The sequence below is a fragment of the Heliangelus exortis genome, chromosome 30 (genome assembly GCF_036169615.1).
Source record: "Heliangelus exortis chromosome 30, bHelExo1.hap1, whole genome shotgun sequence".
Lineage (NCBI taxonomy): Eukaryota > Metazoa > Chordata > Aves > Apodiformes > Trochilidae > Heliangelus > Heliangelus exortis.
The window spans coordinates 3,468,290-3,482,608 of record NC_092451.1 but is presented as its reverse complement, the minus strand read 5'-3'; the positions used below and the strand labels follow the sequence as shown (position 1 = coordinate 3,482,608).

Genomic DNA, 14,319 nt, shown 5'->3' with positions numbered 1-14,319 from the left:
TAACAGCCAGCCCAGAACCACAGCAAGAAGCTTTCAAGCCATGCCTGCAACTTTTTTTTTTTTTTTTTTGGTGCTGTACCTGACCTCAACTTTAACCAGCTGCACAGAGCAATAAGGTGCTGTCTCAGACAGAGCCTAATGAGCTGTGAAAAACCAGCTCCATCCAAAAGACCAGCACATACCTGTGTGGAAGATCCAGCTGCTCTCCCAGAACCCCAGGAGCTCCAACACTTGGGCACCAGTTTGGAATCCTCAGCACGAGGCTGGCCCTGGGCATCCCTCTGCAGCCTCCAGCAGACAGCATCAATACAGCTCAGCCATACAGAACCTGTCAAGCTCTTTCCAGGGTTAACAGCTCAAGAATGTTTAAAATATAAATTTCATGTCTAGCCTGAACTTGGCTGCTTTCAGGCTCCCACTCTGGGGTTTTGCTCAGCTTTTGTCAGGGAGATTAAATAGTCTGCTATGATCAGAAACATCCTCCCTACATGGACACTGATCAACCATGATGAAGTCACCTTTAGAAGGATTTTTCTTCTACAAATTAAGGTAACAGGAACTAAACCACACCAGGGCTACCTTCCACCATGAAGCTAACCTTAACAGAGAAGGTTTTCAAAGGTACAAAGGACCATTTAAATGCTCATCTCCCACTGAAAACCACAGGCTCCTGAGTGTCTTACTCCATTTACGAAACTTTTGTCTCCTCCCCTGTCTTGAACAGCATTAATGGCAAATAAAAAACCATGAATTTAAACATGGAGTCTCAGAGAGGTGATTCAAGTACTTGCTGCCACAGTTGGCAGTAAATTAGAAAGAAAAGAAACCCCCAAATCACCCTTTTCCATTCCCTTCAGTTATGGCAGGGTGGTTCTTCCCTCCAAAGGCCTCGGTGTCCACTTGAACACTGCTCAGCAAGGAAGTGAGAAAAAGGGAAAAAGGGGACAAAAGGGGCAAAAGGGCTGTCCTAGCTTTTCAGCATCATCAGCAGGATGCAAAGCAGTCTGCTGCTGGTCCTGTTGGTCACCCAGCAGTGAAAAAGCTGGATCCAGAGAAAGGTGAAGGGAAGACCTGGTCCCTGCTGTGCCCCAGCTGCTCCTGGGACACCTCTCAGGGACTGCCACTTCCTGACAAAACCTGCAGAGAAGCATCAGGCATCTCACAAGAAACAAGCCATGAAAATGACAGCTTGCAGGTGCACAAAATAAAACCCAAACTGATTTTTGAGGCGGTGAGGGAGCTGCCTCAAGGGCCCTACCAGCTCAGGTGCATTTTAGGACTTTTTGGACGTGTCTCATTAATTCAGTCCCACCAGTCTATTAACTAATTGCTGTAGGATTCCTATTGCTATACACATGCTTCAGGAGAACAGCTTCAGTGTGTTCCATGTTGAAAAGGTGAAGCCTTCAGCTCTGAGAGAAGGCTTTGGAATACACATCCAGACCCAGGACTGGATGGACTCCCAGGAAGGCAGCTGAAGAGGCACCAGTGCACCAGCTGGTTGCAACTTGGGAAATTCACCTTCTGCACCCCCAGGTTGATGTGCTCCCCATTTATACCACTGATTGATGAGCTTTTTCTTCATTTTAAGACCAGACTTCAGCATTACCTAAGATGGAACCTGTATTTAAAAGTCTCTTAGGTAACAGATACTTGCTCAGGGCAATGTCTGTAGAGCCTCAGGGACAGCATGACCTCAGGTTTCACCCAGGCCCTTCCACACCCCTGAGCTAGCACAGGGTTCATTCTCTGGGACCCTCTTGGGACAGAGCTCTTGGCTACAAATGCCACTTTGGAGGGCTGGAGCTTTGCAGCCCCTGCTCCCTCAGGTGCTCTCCTGGCAGCACTGAGCTCCTCACCCTTGCTGAAGGAGCCCAAGCATCAATTAATCAAAAAAAAAAAGATAAACTTAATATAAAACTCTCAAACTTCAGCAACCTTACAAAGAGTTTGAAGAAGGGTTGTTTGCTCTGGGCTTTCTGTTTCAAAATATATCCAGATGACAGAAATTATAGAAAGCCCAAACAGGCAATCACGGAAGGGTCTGATGCCATTCCCCAGAAACTTTCTCTTATTTATCCCTGGGACTGTGTTCCTTTCCTCTTTGGTCATTATTACACCTCTTTGGTCCTTGTTAGCTGACCCCCAGCAGGTGTGTGTTAGGATACCTGAACTTTTCAAAATCAGCTTTGTTCCTGCTCCAAGGAAAAGGCCAGTACCTTAATAGCTGCGACTTCCTACAACATTAATGAGAAGAAGAAGCCTTTCTTTCTGCTTTTATTTTTGTTGTCCAGAGGATGTCTAAGGTCCAGGTGCAGTGTTAGTTAACAGAGGGGGTAAAAAAACCCTCTTGCTCCACAAGAAAAATGCATTTAATTAGGCAGCACAGATCTCGTGCCTCCAGCACTCTTTGGTTTAATCTTCACAGTTGTCCATTTTTGATGGAAAATTTGTGCTGATTTCATGGTGGCTGCTTGGAGAAAAGTCACCACACTTCATGGTTATTTTATAGCTGGGGGGGATCAGTGGTGAACAATGATTTAATTAGGTTTCTATAATAATGTCTCAATTTCCAAATGGCTGCCCAAATGTATTAGCATGGAATGAGCTCAATTACTGAGTTTCCTTTAACGCTGATGGAAACTGAGAGAAAACTGACACCATAAACTAAACCAGAACCTCTTTGCCCACAGAAGACTTCCACCATCCACTGAGGACACGTTCCTGTTGGTGACAACACTGCTGGGTCAAGCCCACCAAGAGAGACAACCCTAAAGAAAGGAGCATCCTGGTGTTTAGATCAAAGATTGCAGACTAAAGAGAAACTCAGCCATAAAAAGCTGGTGGCATCCCCTCATTCTTCATTTCACAGCCCCACCTCACCTCCCAAAGTCCTACCAGAGCAGGACATGTGGGTTCTACCAACACTGACACTACTCCATATAAAAGAGACACTTTACTTCAGCTGTGAATTTCAGGAGACAGCATAGATACAATTTCACAAGTCTTAATGATCTGTCTTGGCCAGAAAACTGGGTCAGACTGTTTGTGGATACTGCTGACATAAATAACAGGGCAAATAAAACAAAACTAGACCCCCAAAAAAACCCCCAATCAGTCGTGTCTGCCTTCTAATTCCTCATTAGACAGAATGTCAAAGCCTTGGCTAATCCCATCTTACTGTACAATCACTCCATCTGCTCCAGCCTCTGGTTTCAATAGGAACCGAAATGCACATAATTCCCCAAAACGTAAAAAAAACATCTCTGATTTCCAAGCTCTTTGTATCTTTGCAAATTTTCCACCCTCCTGTTTGGCAGAGGGAGCTTTTCAAGTGCTACCAAGCTGATTATATTAGAGAATAAAACAAATTGGATAAGTCAAACCCCTCCCAGAGAGCTCTCGTAAAACGCCACGGTTGGATGGGAGCTGGAACAGATGGGAGAGCTCCACCATGCACTGTGTCAACCCTGCTGGGCTCTGCCTGGTGGCCAATAACACACTCAAAAAGTACAGATCTAAAAATAAAAGTCTCCAAAATACAAGTTGATCCAGAGCTTTTCATCCAAGGCAGATGACCACTTGGTGACATGCTATGATTGCAAAGCACCATGGATATGTAAGTATTTTGGTAGCTCCATGTTTCAAAGAGGGGAAGTATTTCAGAGGGAAAGGCATGTTTCAAGGCAAATTAGTGGCCATTCATCCATTACAGCTGAAATACTTCAACCATCACCTCATTACATATAGAGAAATAGCAAAGAGGGTGCAACAAAGGCCATAATTGGACTGGAGAAATGGAGCAGGAGTCCTGAGGGAGAGTCTCAATGCTCCAGTCAGCTCTGCTCTATAAAAATATCTCTTTTTGCTACTGAGTACACAAATTCCCATTAGATTCTGAAGAAGCTTTGGGTGCCCAGTCTTTTCATCTCAGGCCATTTCAAGTTTTAAATATCCATCTTTTTTCTGTGCCACCTGTGAGTCAAATGATGTTTCAGAGCTGGCCTCTGAGTTCTCAGATACCACAGGGTGAAGACTGCAGACAAAGGAGTTCAGCCAACCCCAAGATACTCTGAAAGGGTCTGATGAGCAAAATGTTCCATGTCCATAGCAAGGACTCTCCTCTTGTGGACAGGGATTTCTTCTGCAAGACAGCACTCTCATCCCAGAAGCAGTGGACTGCTGCAGATCCAGCTTCCCCATTCCCATTTCTATTTTATTATTCAAAATCCATTAAAAAATCTGTTTCTTGTCCCTGCTTAGGTATCAAATAGCCTCACCCTGCATTAAGCTCCAAAGGAGTAGATCCCCCCACTTGTTTGCAGGATGATCATTCCCTTAAACAAACGAAACAAGCTCTGTTCTGCATTCCTTATGCTGACAGGTGGAAGGCTAATTGTTCAGAGCTGCATTTCAGAGGTCCCAGATGAGCTAAGTGCCAGGAGGTAGAAGTAAATCACACAACTACCCTCTTGCTGCCTCCCAGTTTAAATAAATAGAAATTCCAGGCTAATTAATATTTAGGAAATGCAAACCTTGTCATCTTAAATCAGGCTGAAACACAATAATCACATTAAGTGCTTACTTCAGCAAAACACCACTGCAACCCTAAGTGTTAGTGAACTACGTGTGTATTTATCCACCTAATTGACTCCTGGCTCTGACAGAACTCTATTACCCAGGAGTTAGCTGGAAATTTAATTCTCATCTGTATGTTTGCACTCAAGGACTGGTGTTTGACTGCAGCTTATATTCAGTGGCAGAACCAAAGGGCTCCATTTTTCCAGGTGTAATTCTGTGAAGTTGAGAAACAAACGTGACATTTAGCTTTTCATGTGATGACCTCCCATTCAGAATTTGGGTATTTTTCATCCTGTTCTACTTCAGTTTCACTTTTAAATAAAAAACCTCCTGAGTACCTTTGCACATACAGTCTGGTAAGAGGCACCAAACAGCCAAGTCAGCTCTCTGTAGGCTGAGTGAGCCTTGCTGGGACTGGGTACCTAAATTTTGTAATGCATTGTGCCACTGACCTGCATCCCTCCTTCTGCACAAGCTCCTTGCACAAGAGAGGTTGCACGGAGTGAAATGAGAAGTGTTACAGACCCACACAGGAACTGACTGCTTGACCAGGTATGGAAATCCACCAACCCTTGAAGGGTGGATGGCAGACACCTCCCAAAGCCACAGTTCAGGTGGCAGCTTGGCAGAGCAGACAGCTGTGAAATGAAGCTCTTCAAAGATAGATTAAAAAAAAACAACCCCAAAACCATTTAATAATCTCTTTAGTGTTACAGGATCACCTAGCTCATCTTGAAGCTCATTTGATGGTCACACGTTTGCTGAAAGGCTCACTGGGGCTTTCACAGCAAAGTGAGACCTCAGCTGCTCAGTGCTGGGCACTTCCAGGGGATTTCTCTGTTTTCTTCCTGCACGTGACCTGAAAACCTCTTTGTTTCTTCCCACAGGCTCTGCTGCTCCTTTCCATTCTCTTTCTGTGTGTGAGAAATGTAAATATTTAACAAGTTCCTAAGGTACCTATCACTGCCCAAATCACGTGCACTAACCCACCAGCACAGAAAGCTCTGCATTTCCTCCTTGGCACCTCTCAACATGAACCACTCAGCTTATTACACCTCTCAGGCTGAAAGCTGATTACAACAGGCATCAGCCTGATGGTTGGGACTGAGCAGAGGAGTGTAAATAAATTCCTACAAGATGTATCAGCATATGGGACTTCACCAACTCCACAACAGGGTTTTGAATGGCATCGAGTAACAGAGCAGAACCTCACAGAGAAGCAGTGCTGCTGGTGCCATCCTAAGACACCTTGTTGAAATTTATGGGACTCCTTTTCAGTTTCAATGTTCCTTCAAACTGCTAGCCCATTTCTGAGTGTTTTCAACCAAGCAGCCTGGGCTAGAGGTGAGATAGATGAGAGCTGTTCAACATTCCCACTTCCCAGCCTGGGTACTGCTGTTAAACACTGATGTCAGCTCTTGGTGCAAGAGAATCCCCTACTCTGGAGAAACTCCTAGGTTTGCAGGTACTGGGGAGAGGGGGAGCTGGTGGAAGAGGAGCCCACAGCTCAGGGACATCAGGAGGAGGCTGACCTGGCCATGTGTGTGCCCAGACCTGAAATGAAAAGAGCCTGGGTGCCAGTGGTATCACCAACACAACAGGAGGGATCCTTGGCTCACCCCCTGCTCTGAGACAAGGCAGCTGCAACAAAACTCTTCTCCTTCCCTGCCTCAGGAAATCAAACCTAGGGAGCTGGTTTTTCCTGCTCAATGAGGAAATGGAGACAAGGGTCATGCACAAGGCCAAAGTGCCACTCCTGCTTCACTTGAGAACAGACACTGATAGTTCAGATCCCTTCCAGAGGCTTCCAGATAAAGAGAGTGCCTTTGGTTTCCATTCCATGAGGACAAGAATTGGAGGAAAGCTTTTGATGGATGCTCCAGCCCATGGCAGTGCCTGCTTCTTTCTCTAACAACCAGAGGCAGGACTCTGCTGGCACTATCCCAGGGACAAAAACCTCCCCTGACTGCCATGGTTTTGGTTTTGGCTCTGGTACCATCCAGCTGATGCCCAGGAGGTGCTAAGGTGCAGGGGAAGGAAGAGCAGAACAAGTTCTGCCCTAATTTTGTGCTCTCCCACAGCAGGTGATGACTGCCTGTGGTAGCCAAAGCCAGGGAACATCAGAGTAAGGAAGGTCTGGCAGAGGGGAGGGATCTGTCACCCTTCCAGGGATTAAAAAGCAGCCACTGAGCTGGAGAAGCAATCGTTTGCATTGGGAGTGTGAAATCCTGGCAGAACGTGAGATTCCCTCACCTGCACTTGGGGTGTTTTCCAGGGGTGGGTGCAGAGCAATGCAGGAATTAAACCACCACTGGAATACTTCTGCTCAATGGGCTTTATCTTTGATTTTCATAAAAATCAGCTGCAGAAAAGAGCCTCATAGAGCTGGAAATTAGGGCCTGGAAAAGCTCATTAAAGGCAGAGCATGGCAAAGTCATTATTATGCATATGTCAAGTTTAATTCTGCAAAGAAAGGGAAATGCCATTAGTGATCTCTGAATAATCAATACACACCTCATATCTGCCTTCAGCAGGGAAGAAAAACCGATGGGGGGGGGATGAAACTAAACAAGTCACCACAGGAGTTCATGAAGTCAAAGTACTCAGACTCCTTTATTTCCATACTATCCCTATTTGAGTCATTAGGAGACATTTTGTCCTGTTCCCAGCCGTGAAGCCTTCCCCCAGGGCAGGATTAATGAGTCTGACTTCTGTTGACTCAGTTGCACTGGATCAGATCAGAACCACTGGAGCTGCAGCCCTCCAAGTTCCAGACAATGCACAAATAAAAGCTCTTGGCAATGAGAGAGAGGACCAGACCCAGGAGGAGACACCAAGAGCTCCATCATTTATTTGTCTTTCACCAAGGAGCTGTGGGACCCTGTGCAAACAGCTCCCTGCAACTCAGACACTTCACAGGAAGCTGAATCACAAGCACAGAGGGAACTCACTGGTACTCGGATGCTTCCCTGTACAAAAGAATATATGGATATATCTATCTACATAAGTCTGTGCTGAGTTAAATGCACATTGATGTTGGTGATGGAAAATAACACCAAGCACTTGTTCATTTTAAAACGCCAATTCCAAAGCAAACCCACCAAGCCAAGCTGCCACTAACTGCAGATTCCCTCTCTCAGAGCAATCAGAACAGCTCCAGGGAAAAGGCAAGGTTGCAGTTCACAGCTTTCCCACTTAGAGCCTCTGTTTTTGTTTTATTCGAATCAACAAACATCCATCTCAACAGGTAAAAAAGACTTGCCCAAAGCTCAGGGCACTAACCTAGGATACTGGGTCAATTCCTTGCTCAAGTTATCTGTTTGAACCAGCAGTGACCTAAGCCTCTGTGCCTCTCTTTCCCTGCAAAACTGAGCTGATCCCTTCCCACCACTCCTGGAGATTGTGCCCACTGGGGTACCCTGGCAGTGCCTCTGGACAGGGAACGTGCAACATGCTCAACATGTACAGCTTAATAACCCTTGTCCTTCTAACTCTGCGTGCCTGCATTAGAAGACCTGAATTACCTTTTTTTTAAATTGTGTGTTCTGATATTTTCAGTTCAAGAACTCTGACCTGCAACTCAATTTATTGGTAAAGAAAGCAAGGGGGGGGCTGAATCCCAACAGAAGGCCCTGCCAAACCACCAGAGCTGCCTATTCACTCCACTCCTCTCCTTTTTAAGAGTCAAGAAACATCAAAGAAAGGTAATTAAACAGAATTAATTCGATTATGAACATGACATCATCCCACACAGATGAGCTCAAGACCAAATCCCTTGCACAGTCACCTCCCTGCTCCCCACACCTCTGCATCTCCCAGACGGCCCCGAACGCTCCAGCGAAAAGAACCCTCATTACCTTTAATTTGCTCCATCCAAAATCAGAAGAGTAAACTATATGTTTAATTATAAACTTTCCACTTTGGGCAGCTATAATTAATGAGTCAAGGAATCATGCAACATGCCTAGAGCAGCCTTTATTCCTCCTGAGGTTTAGAGCAAGTCACTTCCTATTAGGATTAGGAGGCGCCGCACCTACCCAAGGCATTAATCATGGAGTGCCACAGCTCCAAGGCTTTTAATTACATACAGTATGGATGCTCTACATGGGCTGTACACAGAGCCTGATGATAATAAATAGCCTTCCTGGGGCTATCAAGGGCCTTGGGTTGCTTTATTTCACGTTGTTAAGTTTTATGCAGACACAGGCAAGGTTGTTAGAAAAATGAAGCTGCAGCTCCCATTGCTGGTCCTGTGTGGGGCTGAGCTGCAGCTGGAAAAGACCCAAGAGATAACCCAACTTCCAACAGCTTGCTCCCCTCTTGGAGAATGTCTCACCACCAAATCCCCTCTGGAAAGATTTCCTCTCCTTCTGCCTCTCCCCAGGTTTTAAAGTAGACTTTCAGGATCATTTTGTCTTTTTTCCCCCCTCTTATTGAAGTTAAAAGACAGATCAGACAGCACAAAGGTAACGATGTCAGCAAATTACAGTTCCCTCCACACCCTAAGGAAGATACTACAGAAGAGAGATGGTTTCCCAGATGTTTCATGGTTTCCCAATCCACCACTTTTTGTTCCTGGGGGAATGGTTTTTCCCAAGGTCATTCTTCTCCAGTGCAAGGGGAGGCAGTGCTCCTCTGGAGAGGACTCTGACAAGCTATTAGCATGAGGAGAGAAGAAAATATCTTTAACAAAGTACAGAGCTACAAACCAATCAGAAAGGAAAAGGGAGAGCAGTGTATTCAGATAATTACGTGGTTTGGGGCCAAATGGGGAAAGTCAGGGTGACAGTAGCTGGGCTTATTGCTAGATCAGAAGAGAAACTGAGGACCTTTGGCAACCAGTTGGGTTTCTCTCTCAACGTGGAAACCAAACCTGATTTGAAAAGACAAATCAGTACATTTTCCCTTAGTAAAATAAGCCAAACTAACCCAAATCTCTAGAGCAAATATTTCCCAAGATCCCTCTCTGCTTTCCATACATTTCCCCTTTAATTCCTTGTGTTGTTTCTTCTTCCAGAGCTCTAGAAACCTCCTCAAGTGCTTTCCAGGTTTGCCAAGTGTTTGGTGGAGCTGGTTGGTGTCAGCTGCACCCATCTCAATAAGGCTTTGAAGGACAGAGGCCAGCAGAGCCAACGCCAGTTCTAGACCCAAATTTCAGGGCTCCAGCTTTCTCCCTTTCCTGCTGGATTTCTGGTTGCCCTGCAGAGCCTGGGGAGGGATGAACAGGATGGAAATGGATGGCAGAGTGCACCAGGTATCCAGCTGGGAGCCATTTCGTGCTCAGTACAGCTTCACCTGCACCACTGCAGATGGTGACATCAGTGGAAAATGGGTTTCCAGACTTGTAAGAACCATCAGTACCTCCCCGCATCTGGGCTCAATAAATGTGGGACAAAAAGCTTTTTAAAAAATGCTACGACTCTCTCCATTTCCTTTTAAAATATTACAAGGTGTTACGAGTCCCCATCTGTGCCTCTGCTGCTGCTGTGACATTGCCTGAAACGGCTGCCTAAGTATGCATTAACCCATGCTGCAAAGACTTGATTTAAAAAATGCAAATCTGCATGTTTAAGAGTCTCCTGGGCTAATCCTCAGGTCTTGTTTCATCAGGGTGTCACAATGTGTACAAGAGCTCCAAGGAGCCCTCTGTAATATTTATACCCAGCTCCTCCTCCTCGCCCAGGGCTGCTGAAATTTTCATTGAGGGATGAGGGAGCAAAAGCAAGGAGTTTTGTACACTGGGAGAGGAAAAGGGGGGACCTACCTCATCTCAGCTCCTGGAGTCTCAGCACACATGGCTACTCCTTTTTTCTCAACTGGCTCTTGAGCAAGAAACCCAGAGAGAGCCCAAACACTGAGCTGCTGCCCTCGGGCTGCCCTGCCAGCAGCTCTGATTGTAAAATCCTCCCCTTTGAAGCCCAGTCCATAACTCCCTTTGTTCTTCAAGAACATCATGCATTATTCTGAGGTTCCTGCCAAATGCCTCTGAAGAAAAGAGCTTCAGAAAGCCCCTGTCCCACTGCCTGTGCTCTGAGGAGCACTTCAAGTATTCAAACCATGCTGTAAAGCATTGCCCGGGCAGCCTTTACAGATCTGTTACTTGAGGCCACCTATTTTGTTTCAAGTATCTTAACAGTTCCTCATTTTTTTAGGTGCAAGAGTGCCTCGTGGGGTTTTTTTTTGTTCAGTCATTACATACTGAAAATGAGGAAGGAAAGGAAGGGCATGGTATGGAAACAGCAGCCAGAAGCAAATCTACTTCAGTTGTATCTGTCCTTGGTTGCTGCCCCAAAAAATAGAAAGAATTCAAGACACTCCCCTGGCCATCACAACCAGAGGACCCAAACCCTTCTGTAAAAATATTTTCACCCCTCTTTTAAGAAAAGAACTTGGTGATTTACCCAACACCACAGAGAAACTGGCAGGGAATTTTGAAACAGTGGCTCATACTTAGGACAGTCACACAAACACCTTTGCTTTTTAACATGAATGCAGAAAATAAATGAAAAGGAAATAAAATTGAGAAACTTTCTATAATTTGTCACCCTTGGAGTGCTCAGGGGTTCATCTGCAATAGCTACAAACCTCTTTTGTCCTGCTTGAGTACAAGGGCTCTGGACCCAGATTTTCAGCAGGAGCTCAGTGCTCTGCACCCCTCCTTGCAGGCACAAAATCCTCCTGACTCCTAATTCCCTTCTTTATGTGCTCAGCTGATGACTTCTGAGGCATCAAGAGTCAGCAGCTGAGAGCCCTCCAGTGATGCAGAACTGAGGTCCTGCCTGCAGGACAGGCTCCCTCCTACTGGGAGAGCATCCAGACAGCCAACTGCTTTATAGCTGCAATATCCAGAAGTTCAGACAATAACTCTCAGGAAAGCCCTGGTGCCAGGAAAAATCAGTTCCACCAGCAGAAAATAAAGTACTAAGCTAAAGAAGACGTTTTGCAGGTGATCTTTATGAGATGGGTAGTCCAGAGTAAAGTCCATTAAAGAGAACATGAGTCTCTCTCTTTGCTAACGTGTTTTCCACCTCCAAGTCTTTTCCTGGCTGCTGCTTTGTTCCCAAGTGCTGTCTGAGCAAGCTGACCCCAACTCTCACCCTCTGCAAGGGAAGCAAAGCTGGAAAGAAAACCTCTGGGCTTGTTCTGCTCCTGATCCCACTTGCTCCCTGCTCCTCAGCAGGGAACTTGTCACCCTTCTCCTTCTACCCCAACTGTTGGGGTGCTGAGAGGCTCTGTTACAACATGGTCTCCATCACCTGCTCTGCTGTTTGCTTTCCAGGGGACATAGAAAAGGATTTTATGACTTTTATAGCTTCATTTCTAGTCCTTGGGAACTCCAGGCTGCTTTTCCTGTCAGTCTGGTATCGGAGTTAGAAATCTCAGGTGGGAGAGTGCACAAATCCTATTCCAAAGAGCTAAATAACTAAGACAGCTAAATAGTGTGGAAAAGGAGCCATCACTTGATGGAACTCCCAGGGGGAGGGAAAGGCTGGGGTGAAGCCTTTGGGGTGAAATCTCAATGACTGCTGTGGCAGAGTCAAGGGTCAAGAGCCCCCCCCGCCACTGAAAATTCCTGTCCTGGCAAGGAGTCCAAGTGAAAGAGGTAAATTAACCTACAGATTATTTATGAAAAAGATCAGCTATGCCTTAGGCAGGGCATGTGTCAGGCAGTGCAAACCCCTGCAAGTCTGGTGAAATCAAACTGGCTACTTCACCAGCTCCACTCCCTCCTTTGCCCCATTTCAGGAGCAGACCTGCTCAATGACTGTCCCAAAAAGTCCATTAAGCCTATAGACAGATATATTGTGCTACTTGATGGAAAAAACAAAAAGAACTCCATTTTAGGCACATTCCTTCCTAAATTTATCAAAGACTTTAAGACAGGTTGCAGAGAGAATACTGGGAACAGGGAAAACCTGGCAATTCCTTAGACACAAGACTTTTTTGTCTTGATTAACTGTCTCCATTTAAAGTATTTACCATGGGGAAAAAAAGAATATCATAGTGATTCCCTTCTGTATGAGACATATCCTCTGCCTTTAATAAAAGATGTGCTTCAGAATGACTCTTAGGAGTCTTCTCCTTCACAAAGTACCCATTGCAAGCAGTATCAGGACCCTCCTCCCACCCTAACCCCCCCTTCATCCACCCTGTTGACTTCACTGTCCAAGCTGACAATTTTTCCTGGTGCAGGGATGTACTGCTGATTTCTCTGGCTTTCCTTCACACAGAGCCAACTGGACTCTGGAGTCCTCTCCGTGAGCTTGTGCTTTTTTTTGTTTGTTTGCACTTATTGACCTGAGAATCTCTTAAAAAATATGTTTATTAATGGCAGCTCCTCGTGTGAGTGCTTGGCACCTCACTGCCAGTCTTTTCATCCTTGCATTTATTTACCCAGTGCCAGAGATTAATTTCCTTTGCATTAGCATTTCAGTGGTGACCTGCAGTAAATTCTGAGTTATGGCCAAACTTATCACCAGATTCTCTTGCTGTTCATCACACCTAGCAATAATTCTCATTTTTACTCAATAGCTCAAAATGGAGAAGCAGCAAGATTCCTCCAGTAAATCTTGCAAGATATTGTCTGTAAAACATTTAATGCGTGTCACCACAGTACAGTAAATAATTCCTACAACTAAACCTAGAATTTTATTCTTCTTTGAACACTGGCAAAGACAAAACCAAACTCCAGCCTGCTTATTAAATAGTACCTCTAAGATCTTCAAAAAGTCAGGGTTGTGTCACACCAGCATTCTCCACCCCACAAGCATCAGCACTGAGTGATGTCCAGCTGGGAGTCCTGCAGCTGGATGAAGGAGAATCAGCAGCCTGCTTCCCACTTGTAGTTTCTGGTGCTGCATTTGGTGGTTTTTATCCCCTGTCAGGGGAAAATAACTTGCCAGGGGAAGCATGACTCAGCTTTTGGGTAAGCTGTCAAAAGACAGAAAGGAGAAATGCTCCCAAGTCCATGGCAGACCCAGCAATGGTCCCCCCTGAGCTGGATGTCCTGGCCCATCTTCCTCACAGAACCTGGGAATTCTGGCCTGTGCAAGCTGGTAAAGAGAACTGAAACCAGCAGCTTCAGGAATTCCTGAGCTGGAATATGAGAGGTTCACTATCCCAGTCACTTCTTGCCATCTGAACCATCTGCCTTGCCCAGCACTGCTCCCCCTGTGTCATCTCTCTGGACCATGCAGCCACCTCTCCCCTCCCTAACGCTGCACACCACAGTGACCATTTTTACAACCTGAAAGGCATCATTTTCATGACTTAAAAGATGACTTGTTCTACAAGTAAAGTGAGGCTACAAAGGACAGGAGGGAATAGGATGTGATGGAACCAAAGCTAGCATGGAAATCAGGCTCCAACACATGCTGATGATGTGCATCTTCCTCTTCTTTGGGTCTTTGCTCCTTTAAAAACAGGGGAGAAATATTTGCTGTGCTAGAGGCACACCAAATGACTGTGCTGTTTGCTACTTTTAGCCAAAATTCAGCTTCTCAGTACAGCACTCCAGCAAGGTACCATATTTGAGCATATTATTAACACTTAACACTTGCATGGGAGAGAGACTGAATGCAATTTCTGTGACTCTTGCAAGAGATGTGTGCTAATACAGATGGAAATACTCATACCTTGCAGTGACAGATCACTGCTTTATTGGAATGGCACAGCTCTTTTTGATAGATAATCCAATTTTCCCTGAAAGATACCCAGGCACATATAGATCTAATAATC

General features: G+C 45.5%; 1 long non-coding RNA gene across 1 annotated transcript in view; it reads right to left on the bottom strand.

Annotated features, from left to right (window-relative positions):
- Window positions 1-9,690: 9,690 nt before the first annotated feature.
- The window catches only part of LOC139788709 (uncharacterized), a 32,331-nt gene continuing 27,702 nt past the window's right edge, over window positions 9,691-14,319 (bottom strand). Inside the window, exon 4 of the long non-coding RNA XR_011722918.1 lies at window positions 9,691-13,512. This is a non-coding gene — a long non-coding RNA (uncharacterized lncRNA). The remainder of the gene's footprint in view (window positions 13,513-14,319) is intronic.